The 13,004-nt window shown below is 43.4% G+C and overlaps 1 protein-coding gene across 2 annotated transcripts in view; it reads right to left on the bottom strand.

Moving 5' to 3' along the window:
- The window catches only part of CDH13 (cadherin 13), a 2,224,354-nt gene that overhangs the window by 789,829 nt on the left and 1,421,521 nt on the right, over positions 1 to 13,004 (bottom strand). The window lies entirely within an intron of this gene.

The following is a 13,004-nucleotide window of genomic DNA, read 5'->3' as shown; positions in this document are numbered from 1 at the left end:
GGCAGAAGTCACAGCCCAAGAAATATAGGACAATATCTCTCTGGGATGCCACTGCCAAGGTTATGGGATGCATTTTGCAACACGGATTGGAGGATTGGGCAAGTTCAAAAAAAAATTCACTGACACCCAATATGGTTTTAAGAAAGGGTTATGTACTATTGGCCAATGCTTGAATATGACCTTGCAAATAGGCAAGTATGTTGTTGCTAAGAAGGGCTCCATCTTCTTAGTGTTCAAGTACTTAATGTCAGCATTAAACTGGGTCTCACACTCTAGCCTTTGGGCAACTATGTCTGACAGTGGCATAGAGGAGGGCATCATTACATTCAAAAGGCAGCTATACTGTGAGACAAACGCAGGTGTATGTTTTAGAAGGAAGGGTGCATGCATGGAACCATTTGAGATAAAACGAGATGTGAGGCAAGGGTGTGTGCTTGCCCCCTTCCTTTTCTCACTTATACAATCAGAGTCAAATTAGGACTTACACTGAGATCCAAAGACACTCCCTATCTAGGATCTAGCCCCCTTCCACTACTACTCCAAGCGGATAACACAGTTTTAGTGGCAAGAACTGGGAGGGCATTGCAAGGGCTAATTGATGATTAGATCATCTTTATGCAGGAGTTTTAGAAACTGGGTCTCTAGTTGGCAGAAGTATACACCCTGTCCAAGTAGGGACCACAATCCTAGCCTGGCCAAGACAAGCGCACAACCTAAATTAACCTGTGCTGACCCTCTAGTACCTTGTCACAGGCAGACTTAACTTGGAAGGTAATGTGTAAAGTATTTGTGCAACACACACACACGAATCACACTGGGTACACCTCAGAAAGACTCAAAAGTGATGTAGAAAAGTAGACAGTGTTTATAGGTTTAAAAGTAGGCCAAAACGACAGGAATTTGGTCAACAGACGTTGAGATATTAAGGTTTTCATACATTAAATCTGCATGATTTAGTAATCTGTAGGCCTCATTGTATGAGGTATATGGTAGTTCCCTTGAGTAGCTATGAAAAGGTCTCAGTGGTCCAAGCATGTGCATCATGCTGAGATTGAGGAAGGACGTGCATGCTTCCTTTATATAGAATATAGTAATAAGATTAGCCGCACTCCTCCCGGTACAACAGCTGGCTACTACAGGATTATGGCAGGTTTGTTAAGTATGGTGAGGGAAAGCACCAGATCGAGTGGGGGGGGGTACATGGGGCAGAAGGAAAGCTGTAAAGTAGGTTATCCCCGTTTCACAGTACCTTGTGTTCTTAGCTTTGTAGTCATTGGATGAAGGGTCCACGCTGCGGTTAGGTCAGTGGAGGTCACAGAGCAATCCCCTGCCAACCCTGCAGCAGACGGTGTCCAACACAGGAAGGCTACTGGGGACTGCGCCAGGGGATGGCTTCTCTGAGCACTGACAGCTGCAGCAGCCCCACTTGTGGTGACTGAGTCCTCAAGGTCACCTCTTGAGCGATCGCGGTTGTAGTGGTATCACTTGTGTTGACCGCCGGTGTCCCCCGAGAGCTGCAGAGTGTGTCACGCCACAACACCAGCTGCTGCTGACATAAACACCTGCACGAAGGGGGATGTTGCTGTGTGAAGAGTGCAAGAAGCTTGGTTCCAACAAGTTTCAGGGTTCTTGTGACCAAGGTGGGCAAGCCAACTACCCTGGGAGACACTCTGGAGGTTTAGTTGTGAATCCTTGAGTAGTGCAAAGAGCAGAAGGTAGAAGGGCAGTTCAGTCAGACACGGCAACAGTCCCTCTGGAGAGTCAGCACCACAAGATAGCAACTCTCCGGCGCATCAGACTTTACTCTAGTGTTTTTTCTTCCAGGTCCAGTACATTTACTGTTTTAGTTTGTCAAGAGGCCCAGTACTTATACTAGAAAGTGCCTTTGGTGTGGGGGATTACTACAAAGAATTCTTGTGAAGTGCACAGGTCCCCCTTTCAGGTCAGCTTCCACTCCAGACAGCCAATGGGAGGTAATCAGCCTCTTTGTGTAGGCTATGGTCATTTTACCCTTTGAGATGTAGGTGGGAGCCATTCCCAACCTCCTCCCCAGGAAGGCCAATCAGTATGCAGGTAAATGCAGATGTAGTTGAGTATCCTGTGTTGTGGGTGTCTGAAGGGAATGTACAAGTGGAACGGTCACCTAGCCCAAGCCAGACGTGTATTGGCTGCAGGCACACAGGGTAGAGTGCAGAGAAATGTCCACTTTCTAACTGAATGTGTTAAAATAATCGTTTTAGGGTTGTTGACAGTGTTGGCTCAAATTTCATTGTTGATTTATTTTGGCCTAGCCTCGCTAACAGGCCAGACCCCTTTTCTGTTACAATACACTTTCTAAAAGTGGCAGTTTTAAAATATTATGAATAAATCAGACTTTACTAGTAAAGAAGATTTATTATTACTATCCCAATGGTACTAAACATGATGCAAATTCTCTTCTCAGATCAGGAATTACAGCTTAAAGATATTATAAGGATTTCCCAATGGTGGCCTATGAGAGGGGCAGGTCTCACAGTAATGAAAAATGACTTTAGGAGTTTCATTACTAGGGCATGAAAAGCTTAAAGGTAAGTGTCCTGCGTTCTGCTTACATGACACCCTGCTCTGCAAGCTACTTAGGGCCTACATTAGGGGTGACTTATGTAAAAAAAAAAAGGGGGAGTTTTAAGGGCTGGCAAAAGGTTTTAAATGCCACCTCTGCAGTGGCAAGCCTGAGACAGGTTTATAGGGTTACTTAACTGGGTGGCACAATCAGTGCTGCAGGCCCACTAGTAGAGTTCAATTTACAGGCCCTGGCTATATGCTACACCACTGTACAAGGGACTTACATTTAAATTGAATATGCCAATTGTGCATAAACCACTGTTGCCATGTTTAGGGAAGACACACACGCCCTTTAGCACTGGTTAGCAGTGGTAAAGTGTTTACAGTCCTAAGGCCAACGAAATGATACAGCAACAAACCAGGAGATAGAGGCAAAAAAGTCTTACCCAAGACCACCTTAAAGATATCAGGTCCATCAGGAAGCTGGACCTACATGTTAATGAAAGCAAAACCTTCACTTTGACATGTTTGATGAGACCCAAGAAAAGATCAGGGTAGGTGAGCTGCCCAAATTCTATTTGCCACAATGAGCTTAGTACTCCCCATATTGAGCATAAAACCAAACATTAGCACCACTTCTTCTCTGGCACTCCAGCTGGTTAAGGGAGGCTGCGCTATTAAATCGACTTTTCGTTGAGCATTGCTTGAAACTGCATGCAGCCCTTGACGTACCTTAGCCTGCTTTTGTGAAATCAACATTGGCGCAGATTGGGCTGCCTGCCTTATTTACTTCTCCAAACTCTTGTATGCACTGTAACAAGACCAAGCTGAAACAGTTGTTTTTAGCTAGTGCCATGGGAAAGAGACTGGTGGCTGATAGACACAAAGTTGCAGTGTCTTTTTATAAAAAATTTTTTATAAATTGGTGTGCCTTCAAGAAAGTCTTCAAACTTACCTATCCTCAATTCAGAACCAGAAACACATTTCGTTTTAACTGGATTCCGCTTTAATTACCAACCCTCCACCGGTGGGCTACCCATCAAATTGTTGCTCCCTGTCAGATTTGGATCACTGCCCATGTTATGGTGTATCTATTCAATCGAATTTAAACATTGTGTTCTTTTTCCCCTTTTACAAGGGCCCTAGAAGAAATATTATTCTGTCACTGTTTAAAGTCTTCAAATTTCGACATTGCAGAGTAGCATTGCTGTTTCTACAGCAACTGCATTGCCCTTTGGTCTGTTACTCTATATGGCAGGTGTTAAAACTAAGGAGGTGTGAACTATGCTGATAGGGGTAAGATGGCACTGCATTATAATCAAAATCCTAACGTATGGTATTTTATTTTAACAATTTTTTTTTTGGCCAGCGTAGATGTTCCTGCCATAACTACACTGCTTTTGATCTGCTACTCTAAATGTGCTCTTTATATGGTGGATTTCTACTTAAAGAGACGTGCAATAAGCTGATAGGTTGTTTGATGGCAATGTGCTGTAATTGAAATTCTAATGTACAGGGTTTTATTGTATTTTAATGTAATGGTGTTCTTAGCTGAAATGGTGTCGTTATTAAGCTTTTATCAGCAGGGGCATGGGTACTCCTTCCGGAGTATGAGTAATGAATGCATGCTTCTTGTTTTAGCTGAGCGTTTATCCTACTGAAACGTAGAGAATAAAGATACCTTGACTGGATGACTAATATGTCAGTGGTTTTCTTTACATCACACACTCAGTAAGGCTGCTTAATCTCAGACAAATAAATACATTCACACATTTACCCTAACCAGTGGGTTATAACACACCAACCGAACTATCACTCTTCCATCAAGAATGCACCACAAAGGATGCATGTATTATTCTCCACTTCCCCACCCATATCTCTATAAGCATTTGCAAGCAGCACCATGTTCACTGCAACACAACGAGACCACTTGACAAGATATTATGCTCCTAACCAACTATTGTCTCACCAGTGATAGTACAATCATACACCATTACAACCAAACATTCAGGTCTGCCTATAACTGCTTCAGAAAGACTGCCATGATGCCACACTAGTGGAAACTGAACTCTATACAAATGCCAGATAACCAACTTAAGACAATATAGGGCACATAGCCACACAATCACAACACTGAGACTAGAAGGGATATTCAAAACTGTCTATTCAAGTAAGGAGAAAGGCCTTAATAACAAATATGTATTAAACTACCAGAACCGTTTTTGATTGGAGCACACTATTTCTTCAGCTTCTGATGCTCATTTTGCTTGCTTAAGGTGCACAAGCCTGAACAATGTGATTATATCAGATGCTTGCCTTATAGCAAAACATGCACGGATTGTAAAGAATGCTTTATATTTTTCCCAAACAAAAAATATCTGCAGGTGAAAGCACATTTCATCTCAAACTCAATTCCCACAAGACGGAAGTCCTCATTTTTGGCTCCACCCCCTCCTCATGGAATGACTCCTGGTGACCTGACACTCATGGAACCACTCCGACTCCCACCGACCACACAGGCAACCTAGGATTCATCTTGGACCCCTCACTATCCATGACCAAGCAAGTCAACGCCATCTCCTCCTCCTGCTTCAACACCCTCTGCATGCTCCGAAAGATCTACAAATGAATACCCACCAAAACAAGAAGAACAGTCACCCAAGCCCTTGGAAGCAGCAAGCTGCACTACGGCAATGGCCTCTACGCAGGAACCATGGCCACTCTCTAGAAGAGGCTGCAATGCATCCAGAACACCTCTGCACACCTCATCTTGGACATCCCCCGCCACTTCCACATCACAGACCACCTGAAAAACCTGCACTGGCTCCCAGTCAACAAGAGAATCACCTTTAAACTCCTCACCCACGCTCACAAAGCACTGCACAACACAGGACCAGAATACCTCAGAGGACTCTCCTTCTACACCCCAACCAGGCATCTCTGCTCCACCGACCCCACCTTCGCAACCGTCCCACGCGTCCGCAGAGCTACAACCGGCAGCAGATCATTCTTGCACCGCGCCGCCAAAATGTGGAACACTCTTCCCTCCCACCTGCGCCAGACCAAAGTCCTCCTTACCTTCAGGAAACTTCTCAAGACCTGGCTGTTCGAACAGTAGCAGCACCTCTCCTACCCTTTATCCCCCCTCTCCTCCTCAGCCCCTTGACACCCTCACGGGTGAGTAGTGCGCTTTACAAATTCCTGATTGATTTGCAAAATCATGGACAGGAAGTCCATAATGTGCAAAGCAGAATAAAACCGAAAGACACTGGCCTACATGTGAAAACCATCTATATTTAATGAAACCATATTGTCTAAAAGCAAGTCATTAAGTATTACGGGTAATTAGAATAACTAATTAATTTTGATAATTAATTTTCAATGTGCCTCAAGGAACACACCTTATTTCACAATTCAATTAAGAGATGATTTTTAAGTCAATTCTCCATATAATAAAACACTTCAGTTAATCAGGGGCAGAACAAAAAGGAGAGAAAGAGAGAGAGAAACCCGGTGGAGATGGTGGAAATATCATTTTTTTTGTGAAATTTTATTTACATTCACATGAGCGGCCTCTTCAACTTCTGTTTTTCCTCATCTTGTCCCAGCCCTGTTTGATCTGAATGAAATGTTCAGAATTGCTGCAGTCAATCAAATGCATTCATCGTAATAACTTACTGAGTAATCCTGGGCAGGTCATTCTGTTCCCTATCCATAAAAACAAACGTAGAAGTATGAGGAGAGGTTCACATCAACCCACAAACGTATATTTGTTTTGTTTCTCCTCCCAAACATTTCCACAGTTGCAGCTGGAATCCTGCAACAGATACAGGTTTCTAGGTATAAATATGGGAATATAATAACACATTCCTCTAGCTTCTATTTCCACTCTGTGTGGGGAGTTGACTCAGACCTTCAGGCTCATCTGTTCCTTTCGAAGCAGGACAAAGGATGATTTGCATATCCCTAGATCTAATATGGGGTGGGATGGTGGGCAAAGAAAACGATGGGTTGGAAAGCTATCCTGGGCAATTGTCAGTGATTAGACTATTTTCTTGTATTTCTCCCGTCACCCTTTGTGTATTAGATGTAACAGCCTGAGTGGACGAGGATATGCAGAGATGGTGGTCCTCTGTTCAGTGTCCCACACGAACCAGTCTGAACCTGAGTGAAGCATCTCAAATAGGCTAAATCCAGTTCTGGATGCTTGTGTTCTGGTTCAGAAAGAACTTGACTTTTGCTGTTAATTTTAGACTATTTCTATTTTCACAGGGCTCAAGCTGGTGTGTTTGTGGTTGGGTCTCACCTGAGGTGGCATGGTGGGTAGAAACAATGGGTTACAATGCTGCCCTCAACAGCTGCTAGTAGTTAGTCTATTTGCAAGCATTCCTCCCATCACCTTTTTTGTGGTCAGTCAGATAGACTCCGCCATCATCAACATGCCTTACTCAATGACACTGGAGTAGTCGTTCTGGGCCCTTTTAACAAACAAAAAATGTAAAATCACGGATAGAGATTTAGGTCTCCTCCTAAATGTGTTTGTGTTTTTTTTCTATTCGCAAACAATCCATGAATTGCAGCTGAAAGTGCCACCAGACAGGTTTTTAATTACATATCTGGGAACGTCATGTGACATATTCTGCAGTTTCCTAATTCCGCCTGTGTGGGACTCCACTTAGAGTAGATTTCACCATAGACAGAATTAATCTACTGTGCAACTTTTTTTTCCCCTCTGTAAAAATCATTTTGTGGCACAGTGAAAGCCCTTCTTTACCCAAAAGTAATCTGGGGGTGATCCGCGGCTTATCACAGCCAGTACGTACTTAACCCTGTCTGTAATCCTTTCTTGAATTCCTGTCTGGTATAAACGGGATTCTTTCGCTAGTAAACATATATTTAAAGCTGATAAAACCTTAGCTAAGAGGACGCTGTGTGTTTATAAAGCAAATTAGACATCACAGTCCTAGACACTAGCAATTCAACCATTAATTCAAGGTTAGTAATTGCTATTTGCCTAAAAACAATATTAAAATCCCTTTGCCTGTAATCAGCTTTAGTAGGGAAATATTCCAGAGTAAATCATACCTGTGTCATAAAAAGGCTGCTCGAGCACCCTCAAAACGGTGGCCAGAAAGATCAGAAGAGGAAGACAGAGGTATCCTGTGGGTGCCTAATGGGCTGTTGCTAAAGATGGCCAGGCTTGAAAGCTTTCACAACTCGGACAACTTCGACTGAGGCTTGGAAACTGTTTTGTAAGCCTTGACTTGAAAACACTGGCAGACATGACGTCAGTACATTGTACCTGGGATCAGGTTTGATCTTGGACCTAAGCAAATGAGCCAAGCGTCACTCGACTGGATACTGTTTTGATGAGCACATTCAGCAGTACAAGAGCTTAGCAGAGCCTTCATATAATTGTCTAGGGGACTGAGAACTTTTTATGCGAATTGTGCTCCCAAAGGTGCAAATAACTGCATTAATTGTTGATATACTTATATTGTTTTAAATACAGTTATTGCCTTGCCCAAGGAGAACAAAATCTGCTCTATATCAGTGCAAAGATCAAAAAAAGCTAAATATCTGGCTTGTGGTATGAAAACACTCTGGACATTTGATTCGTGTGGAGGAGTACGGGATCCTATTTATTCAAGTCTTTTTTCAAACTGCCTTTATTAGGAAAAACAAGTGTTATAACCGATCATGTGGCAATATCTGAAAACCGATTAAAAGACCATACTATATAAACTGAAATTGCAATTATCTAGCTACGTCTTTTTTTTTTTAATAAGCTCTGATGCAAATTGCCACCGTCTGCTTATTTTAGGATGCAAGCCTTCATAATCAGTAATATTGAAGATTTGTACGCATTTTTGGACCGGCCCTCAGGGCAATTTGGTAGTGCTTGAAGAGCTGGTCTCATGGATCAGACTGTGGGCTAGTTTTTTGGCTGGATTGGCCTACTGGGCTTCAGGGACACTATTGCGCATAGGACACACAACTCTGCTTGCACCACGTTGCACCTTAAAAAGGGGCACCATGCACAAACAAGGAAAGTGCACCCTATTACATTGAATGTGCTGATCCCAGGGTAGCCGCGAACTCTCACTGCTCTGGGGGCAGAGCATTCCAGTGAAAAATAGAGTAGTTGTTTTAAAGCCGTTCTGTGTTTCACTGTGCAGGAGGCAACCCGCCTGCATTTTTAAGAAGGATTAGAGACTCCTTGCAGGTGGATGCAGTGAGTGACTGCTCTGATCCGTGAACCCCTTTTCTTCCCCTCAGAGGGCTGCCATTGGAAGGTGCACTGAAAGTACGCCACCTTTTTGTGGAGCACTTTTAGTGCACCTTCAAAAGACATGTTTGCCTCTGCCCCCACATCAGAAATACGGCACAGGAGCAATGGATTCCCTCATTTGCATGGGGTGGCTATGTGTTCGGCAGCACTATCAGTAATATTGAAGGGACTGCACAAGCCTCTGCAGCACCTTCTGTAATGCTAAAGTGCCCCCGGGGTGTATAAAGCTGGTGTTTAGGTGGGCTGGCAGGATGAGAGGACAGTTTCACTGCAGATGGGGGCAGCGTAGTTGCTGGGGGGTACTGTCAGCTACGTTTCTACATGCAGCACTTTTAAATGAACAATAAAAAAAAAAAATGTTTAAGTACCCTTTAAGCATGCTTTAAAATAATATGTTTTTACATTGCTTATTTAGAAGAGCTGCAAGCCGGCAGGTTCACGGAAACAAAAGCAGCCCCAACCCTGCTAGTTCACAGGAGCACGCTGTAGCCGGTCTGTCCCTGCTTGTAAACCTATTTTATGGTTTGGTTTTTACTGCTGATTTGTTAGATATTACCACAAATGCATACGCTCTGCTATATCTTGTAAAACATCTAAACAGCTTGGCTGGCCTTTACAAGTGTTAAACTGCTTGGATTTGCAAATGTGGTCACTTTTTTTTAAATCTATCTGATTCACTAATTGAGACACTTTCTTTGCTGCCCAGACCTTTTCCTGTCCCAGTCCGACCATGTTCATAAAGCATGAACAATGAGAAATTTAGCAAATAACAGAGAGTGCTTGCCAAATAGATCCCACAGTAATCTGAAAAACCACAAGGAACACTGATGTTACTGCTTCCCAAACCAGATTATCTGTGGGTTTGATATGCTCAGTTCTTGTGTGATGGTGACAGCATGATCAGCAGTATCAAGTGAGTAAAGGGGGTGCTAACCAAAAGAGGGTCAGTGAAGCAATCTCAATCACATACGAGTATGCAGTGGAAACCCACACCACTGTTGTCAAACATCACGGCAGTTGATTTTAAATAATCCTGCCCCCACCAGAGACCGTAATGAAACCTGAAGAAAACTCTCTTAACTAGAAGAAAATAGTACAACCAAATACACCCTAGTTTCCCGCCCTCTAAAACAGTGATTGGCATATGTTGATGTGCAGAGTGCTGTCCGAGTTGGGCTCCCATGATACTTTTGTTTTTAGGGAGGCAATATAGTTGAGAAGAAGAAGGATTTTTATCTCGTTGGCACATTCAAAATGGCTTTGGGGTAAAGTCCCTTCCAGGTTCTATCATCACAGGTCCTACTATGTATCCTATTCAAACTACCACTGTGACCCTGCTAGACAAATTATTATACTGTAGTCTTTTCAAATTACCATTATCTACAAAGCATATAATACACCCCCCACAACAAAACCCTATCTCTATTTCCTCTGAAAAGTCACCCACACTCCACCTTCAAAGTCCTTTGCAGGACTAATTCAACAAACCACAATTCAGGAATCCTTTACAAAGCCCCAAGCAAGCACCACTCTGCACCATCTTGCAGGCACTCTTTTTAGTGCCCCTTCAGGAGCCCATTTTCAATCCCAGATTCAGATCATCACGTCCAATAAATCTCTGTTCTCACACCTTCTACAGGCCTATCCCAGACTGTTGAAAGGTTGTTAATTTGAGTGATAAGTAGGAACCTACTACTAGTTATAAGGCCACAAACATGATAAAAGGTTCAGTCAAGGTCTCAGTAAATTAATCCCTTGCTCAACCCCCGCTAGCTGGCAACGAGTAGGCAGGCGTAACTTAGGAGACCGTGTGTAACACATTTAAAAACAACAATACATTAAATAAATGAGACAACACACAATAAAAATCGAAACCTAATTTAGAAACATAGGAAACATTGTTATCTTTAAAATGACACCAAAACAACCAAATTTCAATGTAGGGAATCTGAAATGAATTTTTAAAGAATAAATCAAAAATTACTTTCTAGTGCTTAAAAACCAATGGCGCCAACTGAGAATATCTGGTTTTGCTTGACTGAAATGAAGTCACAATTTGAGGCCGACCATGATGATGCCTCGCTTGGATACACTGAGCAGGAGGCCTCGGTCAAAGTTTTACCTTCAGGCTTAGTCGTTTTTCTGGAGCTTTTGCTCTCGTCATCGGGCGAGGCTCCTCGTCAGACCAGGATTCGATGCAATGTCGCTGGCTTGGCTCAGCAGGGGCTCCTGGTTAACTCCTGAAAGTCTTGTTGTCGGGGAAATGCTCCAGAGCTTCAGCTGGCGAACCTGAAATTCAGACTGGGTCTCATTTCGATGCCGGTAGCTTGACTGTCGTCGACAGGTCAGTCACCTTTTGGAGCTGTTCTCCAGAAATTCTCCAATCTTCTCCAAACTTCTGGATCTCCTTACAGAAGTACTCCTTTGGGTCTCCAGTGATCTAGAAGCTCTAAGATGGTACTTGAGATATTGGAACTACGTTTCCCAGAATGCACCTGGTACATCTTCAAAAGTCCAGTTGAAGGTGGTCAGCTGGATCGTTCTTGGTGGGGATATTGCAGGTGAAGATCCTTTAACCTGTTGCTTTCAGGACGTCCACTGCTTCGACCTCTTGAAGCCAGGCAAAGTACTTAGAGCTGTAGTTCCTCAGTGCGCAGCAGGTGCAGTCATGCAGAGTGCAGTCCTTTGGGGTGCAGGCCAGGGTTCCAGCAGGTCAGTCCTTCTCCTTGTAGTTCAGGCAGTGATCTGAGTTGCAGGGCAACTCTTTCATATGCATTGAGTGGTCCTGGACTGGCAGGCAGAGGGGCACCCATGACCAATGGGGTGGAGTGTGTCCCCCCTCTGGGATGACCTGTGAAGTGTGAAAAAAAGTAAATACCAGGAAGCACCATTCTTCTAAAATCCAAGATGGAGGAAATCCCTCCTTGGAGTTAAGATCTGGCTAAGCTGTCACACTGGTGTTGCTTATTTCTCTAGACACTCCCCTCTAGCCCCTTTGCTAAATCTAAAAACGTAGGGGCTCACATTTGGCTGGGGTGGCAGGATGAGAGGGTGAGTCTGTGTCCTGTCCGAAGTGTCATGTATCCTTTGAAGACCAGTTTGGACACTGAGACCCCTCCCTGCCTTTTTCTCTACAGCTTACAGATCTCCACCCACCACATGTCCCTCTGTCTTAATGACAGCCACTTAACACGTCATGATTGGCAGGGTCTGGCCAATCAGAGAAGAGCAGCTGGAGTCCAAGAATGAAAAATGTATCTCTTTTCTAGCGATAGTTATACTTTAATAAAGTTTTCCTATGTTAGCCTATGGAGCTTCTGTACTACAATGGGTGAAATGAAATTGGCAGTTTCCACCCCCGCCCCCCTCCCAGGGCATATAAAACATATTTTCTAATGTCCCTGCTTATAGTTACAAAGCACCCCAGCCCAGAGGATACTAGAGGAGACCTTATGGGTGATTTATATGTACAAATAAGGTAGTTTAAGACTTTGGAAGTATCTTTAATTCCAAAGTCGAATTTGCATATAATCCACTATTTAAAGCAGCCTGCAAAGCAGGGCTGCCCTTAAAAAGACAACAGGCACAAAAGCAGTGCACACCTAAGTGCATTAAAATCCTCTGGGCCTCTAGTCCTCCATGCCATATTTTACACTCAGGACTTACAGGTAGGATGTCATGCCAATTATAATTGTGCGTCTTTCCATACAGTTTTAATCAGAGCACAGGCCCTGGGTCTGGTTAATAGAGTCCAGGGTACGCTCAGTCAGAAAAACAGCATCTATGGGTCAAAAATGGGGGCAAAATGTGGGGGAACTGCAAAAAGACCTGGTTTCTCACACAGGCATACTCTCCAAAGCCCCCAAACGATTGCCTATGCAAAGCTCCAACTATATCATCTGTGCAAAGATCTAGCCATTCATCTTCAAACTCAAGTCCACAAAACCTTTTTATCCAGCTTTTCAAAATCCAATTCACATTTTGTCTCTAGAGCCTTTAAATATTACATTTTGCCCTCCTTTTTTAAAGCTGCTTTAAAGTATTATTCAAGATCGGGCAGTCTCATCTAAAAATTCACACCCAGGCCCCCTCCTTGCAATCTGAATCAGCCATCCCTCAGCAAAGCCCATTTCAGAAAGTCACATCAATTTCCAATTGTTGGAAGACC

Source organism: Pleurodeles waltl, chromosome 12 (genome assembly GCF_031143425.1).
Source record: "Pleurodeles waltl isolate 20211129_DDA chromosome 12, aPleWal1.hap1.20221129, whole genome shotgun sequence".
Lineage (NCBI taxonomy): Eukaryota > Metazoa > Chordata > Amphibia > Caudata > Salamandridae > Pleurodeles > Pleurodeles waltl.
The sequence above is the reverse complement of the archived record's forward strand: the minus strand, read 5'-3'. Positions and strand labels throughout refer to the sequence as shown.